The sequence below is a fragment of the Meleagris gallopavo genome, chromosome 2, assembly GCF_905368555.1.
Source record: "Meleagris gallopavo chromosome 2, MGAL_WU_HG_1.1, whole genome shotgun sequence".
Classification (NCBI taxonomy): Eukaryota; Metazoa; Chordata; class Aves; order Galliformes; family Phasianidae; genus Meleagris; species Meleagris gallopavo.
In genome coordinates this window covers 45,603,310-45,609,268 of record NC_139405.1, presented here as the reverse complement: position 1 = coordinate 45,609,268, position 5,959 = coordinate 45,603,310, and the positions used below count along the sequence as shown (strand labels likewise).

Here is a 5,959-nt window from a genome sequence, read left to right as displayed (position 1 = left end):
ACTTACTTTAAAGAGGAAATTGTCAGAGTTGGTTTTTACAATGAAGAACAATGTCTGTCCATCTATGCCAGCTCTCTCACGGTGCATAATTATGCTATTTTTATATATCCCTTTCTATGCCTTACTCCTGGTAAAATTTATTTGTTGCTGGTTCTTGATTGCAATTAATTTAATTCATATTTGGACTGTTTTTATGGGTAACTCATGTTTTCCCTAATGCCCTTACGTATATGACACAAACCCAGATGATTGATTCATTGTTTTCCCTCTATTCCAAGAAAATAAACACAATCTCACTTAGCCAAAAGACAACAGTTTCTTGTTTTTCATTCTAATAATTCAAAAACTCTACATGTTCTTCAGACAAGGGATAAATATTTCTTTGTGAGTTCAAAATGCCCTAACTAGCTACTAGAAGAACACAGGTGTTCTACATCATTATCCAGCTGTCTTCAGGGAACAGCAATTGACAACTGTGAACTTTTCTTTCAGAAGAAGAAATTTTTGCCCATAAACTATTGCAAATTGGAAGTCTTTGTAAGTAATGGTTAGTGTGCAAAAGTTGTACTAAAAGTGAGATCCTGTCTTCTACAAAAGAAAACAAAAAAGAAATTGGATAGCATATATTTTTAGAAGATTAAAGTTTTAAATTACAGATCTTCTCGTGAGAAAAAAAATAACAGAAAGAGTTTCTGAACGTAAAATGTTTTATTTTGAGCAGTTTTAACTATGACATTGGTCACATAAACTAATAGGAATTTAAGTTTCTTTCTTCACTTACAGAAACCTTACTATAGTTTTCTTCAGTAAAATATTAACATCATCTCAAATAAAAATATACTCTGAGTTTCCTGAGTGATTTCCCATGGTGTTTTTATTTTTTTCAGAATTACAATTATGGCAAGCTCAACATTCAAATCATTATCTTACTTTTTATATTTATGTAAAATATGTTTCACATTGCTGCTGCTTAATTCCTTATTCAGTTGATGAATGGTTTTCCTTACTATCTCTATGAATCTTGAAATGAAAAGACTTTGAAAAGCCAAACAGGTGGTAGAATATCATAACTTGTTTGGTTCTATCTGAATTTAACTAAATACCCAAGACATGTTTTATTTTCCATGTAAGAAATTAGCACGATTCTTCACAATCTCACAGCACAGCATTTTTATTCATAACATACCGGATGTACACACCATGACTTCTAGAAATAGTAAAATGATGGGTGTAGCATAAGAATCTAGCAGGAGTGGAATAGAAGATCAAAAACCTCCTTTGCTTTACTTCTGAAATGGCTTCTAGAAATTTAAGTTTTGAAAACTTCTCACACTGGACTGCTTGTAATGGCCAGAAGGTAGATGTGCCCATGCAGTCCTTTCCTGTCACGCATGAGCATATGCTTGGCAATCTTGGCTATTTGCTCTCACACGAAGGAACTGCTGTGAAAGAGGAAGTGGAACACAGTCTCTGCAAGTCTACTTTGAAGTTGATGTGCAACAGGCAGTAAGGACATTCTCAGCCTGACTGGAAAAACAGCTCTTATCACAGAAACACGGAATTGTAGGGGTTGGAAGGGACCTCCGGAGATCAAGTCCAACCCCCAACAGCAGGCTGCACAGGTAGGTGTCCAGGCAGGTCTTGATCATCTCCAGAGAAGGAGAATCCACAACCTCCGTGGGCAGCTTGTTCCAGTGCTCTGTCACCCTTACTGTGAAGAAGTTCTTTCACATATCGGTACAGAATTTACTATGCTCAAGTTTAAGGCCATTTGCTCTTGTCCTGTCCCCACAAGACTGCTGAAAAGAGGTTGGCCAAATCCCTTTGTTTGCCACACTTAAGATATTTATAAACACTAATAAGATCCCCATAAACATTAACAAGATCTCTATTTTCCACAGGTAGAGGAAATACAGGGTCTTTGTTCAAAAGATCTCTTCCAAACTAAATAAATAAGGGAAGCTTACTACAAAAATAGCATAGAATTGAACATACCTTCTACACTGAAAATGAAGAGCTTAGCTGTTCTATCCAAAGCTTCAGTCACTGGCAAGCAATGTCAAACTCGATGCTTTAACAGTAAACTGTAACAACAGAAAAAAAGGTAGAGAAGCAGTAATGTTCTAAATGTGACTTCTCATCTCACAGCTAGCAATGAGTAGCTAGAAATATTGAGAATGCCTTAAAAAACACACTCTACTAGTGACAAAGGATATTTTTAGGACTGGTAAATATGACCCTTATACAAAGCATTCAGGACAGGAGCAGCAACAGTGCTGTGCAGAAGGGGTCCCAGACAGTGTCTCTGCAGGAAAGCAAGGCAAGACTGAAGACAGGTAAGCAAGCTGCTGCAGGAAGCTAGTCAAACACAGGAAGAGTATGGAAAAAGTTCTTGTTCTGGTATGCAGGCAGTACATGGAGCTGTCAAAGCTAAAGTCCAGTGAGATATTTCAGTGTAAGGTAAATAATATGATAATATGTAAGCAACGTAACCTGGATAACTCAAAGACAGATGGGGAGCAAGCTAAATAGGCCTCCATTCTGGAGTTCAATAATCAATAAATGTGTTTCCTGGGTGACAATACTTACATCTCACAGTGCCCTCAAAAATTGCTTTAGTGCTTAAGTCTTTCATTTAACTCTCATGGCAAAATCTTCATCAAAGACACTACGGATGTAACTTTTAGGAGTTTCTGGATCTGGGGTTAGTGTAACTGCACATGAACAGATCTTGCAACGCATCTGTTTGTGTAAATGAGGAAGGCAATTCTTGTTTAAGAAAATTTCATACTAACTTTTCCTAAGTAAAGACGATTAGAGGGTTCAAAGCAATTAAAAATTAATGTTGGTACTATTCTGTTTAAAAATGTCACCAGGGACCATTTGAGAGGCACTGCTTTTAACACTATTCCCCCTGCATGCAGTCTCTCTCTCTTTTCAATATACATTTTGGTTGTCAAAATTGTCTTGGCCTGAAAAATCCAACTTCACCCTGAGGACCAAGGAGAAATTTACTGATGAGTATAAGGCATGTTGCCTGAATTGTTTCAGACTAATAGATTATTAAAAATAAATTGCTCCATTTGAATATTTTAAAAGCCTATGCAGATTAGAGGTAGCTATCAGGCTAGTGCAGGGCTTGGGGAATACCATTAAAAAGCAAAAAATAAAAATAACTGAAGAAAATGAGGAGTTGCTTATAGTGCTCAAAACATTCGTTGGAGGGATGTAACTTACATGGGTCATTTCTACACCAGATAAATATTTTGAGTGCTTTTTTAACTTGTCTGTTTGCTTGTTTTGATAGATGTAAATGGAAAACAACAGGAGTAGATTTTTGGCATACTTGAACAAAAATCCATTTCTTCTGATGAAGCAAACTGTTGAGGAAAACTGGAAGGAAAGTGTTCTCCTTACAAAAGTAGTCACTTCGGTCACAGTTTCGTTCAGCATAGTATCATAATTGATTTGTGAAGATAGAATTGTTCACGCACAAAGTGGTACTTAGGCTTCTAACCCATGCAGAATAAAAAGTCACAGCAATGATTCTCACAAATGCTACAGAGACTCTGTTTCACCTTCTTTACACCTTGATAACAAGGTTTCAGATATTCAGACTTCGGAAGTTTTGATTGAGAACCTCTAACAAAGAAAAAACATGTGCCAGAGCTCTTAGTTTCTTTATAATGGGCCCTTATTCATCACAGAAAGCCCTTCTTATCTCAGGCCAAATAAAAAAGTATCCCCTCTTCCTCTTTCTTCCCTGTTCACTGCAGTCCTTTACCTCCTCCTCTCTGCCTGAGCAAAGTGCGATCAATAAAAAACAGGGTTCTAGTATCTTTTGTTTCTAATACAATATTGTTTCTTTATGTGAAGTTGCTTTCTCCAAATGAAAGGTTGACAATGAAATATTGGAAAGTGTTTTTTTCCCCTCAAAATGTGATAAGCATGTTGAAAGCATAGGGATTCCCTGTGATGGGATTGAATTCTTCTTCTGTAATTATTCTAGCTTTGTAAAAAGAAAACATACGAAAGCGACAACTTATTGTAGCCATTTGAGTCTCATAAAAGTAGATCCATTTTTTAAAGACTAGTTTAAATAAAGCTCTGTGCTAATAGATAAACAGTATGTACAGCAAAAATGAAAATTCATCTCTTTTTTCCAAATAAAATAGTTGAAATGAAATGCTAAGTGAAACAGCTGAGTGCAATGCTAAGCATCCAGAAAAGAATGTAGACTATCTTCCGAGGTCTGATAAATCCACACATCCACGCATTTTTCCTTTCTCATGGGTGCTCATTCCAAGATATTTCTTTGATCCTCTCTTGAATACAAAAAAACTGTCTGTAAAAGCAAGGTGAAAAATAGGGTTTCTACAAGGTGATTTCTGGCAAAGGGAAAGAGGTTTTCTTGTCATTGAAAAACATGTTGGCAAAAATGTCAGCAAGGCAAAGGATACTCATTTACTCTTCCTCCACAGAGTAAAGCAAAGGAAGGAGTGAGGTAAGTGGAACAAGGAGGTCATGAGACATACTAAGAGGTGAAATGGAAAAATAGCAACAGATGTGTTTAGTTTGCTCTGAAAGTAATGCATCCTATTTATTTTCATGGAAAATACAACAAATAAAAAAAGCATAATGACATTTGATTGAACAAGTTCTCAGGTAGAAAACACTACTTTTCGACATAGTTGCATTTTCACCAGAGGTGAACAAGAGCCTACATGTTGCAGTCTCAGAAATCTATCACAGATACCACAGTCACTACTGCTGAAACATACCCCCTGCAGCCTTACTATGCTCACATCCTCCATAAACATTCAGCAAGCATTGGTGAATGTGTCTGTGGGTGCCATTTTTAATTCATGAGGAAATTCAATGACATACCTTTCTTTTATACGCACTTCCATGTCAGACACCATTCCATAAGACTGCCCCACTGCTACCATCTGTCACACATCAACAACGTAACAGGATATCAGTGGGAGGGATCAACTTCAACTGCCATACCATCAACATTCATCTTTGAGCTCATAGGCCAACATAATAAAATAGGAAGCATTACTTTCAGAATAGCCCTCATATAATAACAGCAGCCTGAGCTTTATAGTTCATTTGAAATCAGAGGAAATATTCAGGCATGACTGTGAAACTGCTGCATATGGAAACTCATATTTATGTTGGGAAATGTACAGTGGACAAAACACAGCAAAGAAACTGTTACTGGACAAAATATTTTGACAAGTTTATGCTTTTCTTGGTTTTTTGGGGGGTGATTTTTTTTTTTCTTTTTGGAGTCCACAAGCAGTCAGCTCACTGAGGGTATCTAAAGTTTCCACTACAGCTTTGAGATAATCATTAGTATAAAACTGTTATTTCACATGGCATTTACTATTAATGATTATAGCATTTGTTCAATGACTAGTCTTCTATTTTTTCCCATGTTTCCATGACAATAATTATCTCATCATCTTAGGTATTGTGATTGGGAGTGGCAATATAAAAGGGTGTAATTTACTTCTGATTACTATATTGTGCCACATGAATGACTATATTTCATCATAGTGTACGTACTGTGGCAAGAGAGAGTAGCTACTGCCTTGGTAGAGGAAAAGGAAATTAAATATTAATGTAAAGCTTCTAATACTACGGAAATGATCACTGTGTACTGGAAATGAATTCCACATTATGGAATTATGTGTTTTTGTAAAGGCTTATTTTTAAAAAACTTTTAAAAATCTTTTAAAAATCTTTTAAAAACAGGAATTAAATCATGCAATGAGCCTGTATCTAAAGTTGCCTGTGATCTGAAATAACTAAGATAATACATGTTTATTTGTACAGAGTCACAGAACGGTCTGAGTTGAAAAGGACCTTAAAGATCATCCAGTTCCAATCTCCCACCTAGGCAGAATTGTCACCCACTAGTTCATGCAATAAAGTAATGTAGGCAAGACTG

General features: G+C 36.2%; 1 long non-coding RNA gene across 1 annotated transcript; it reads right to left on the bottom strand.

The window, feature by feature from the left end:
- Positions 1–830: 830 nt before the first annotated feature.
- Positions 831–4,942, bottom strand: LOC146544962 (uncharacterized). The gene is made up of 3 exons (XR_014881760.1): positions 4,888–4,942; positions 1,996–2,084; positions 831–1,711 (listed from the first exon to the last, which is right to left on the bottom strand). It is a non-coding gene; the product is annotated as an uncharacterized LOC146544962 (long non-coding RNA).
- Between the last annotated feature and the right edge of the window lie 1,017 nt (positions 4,943–5,959).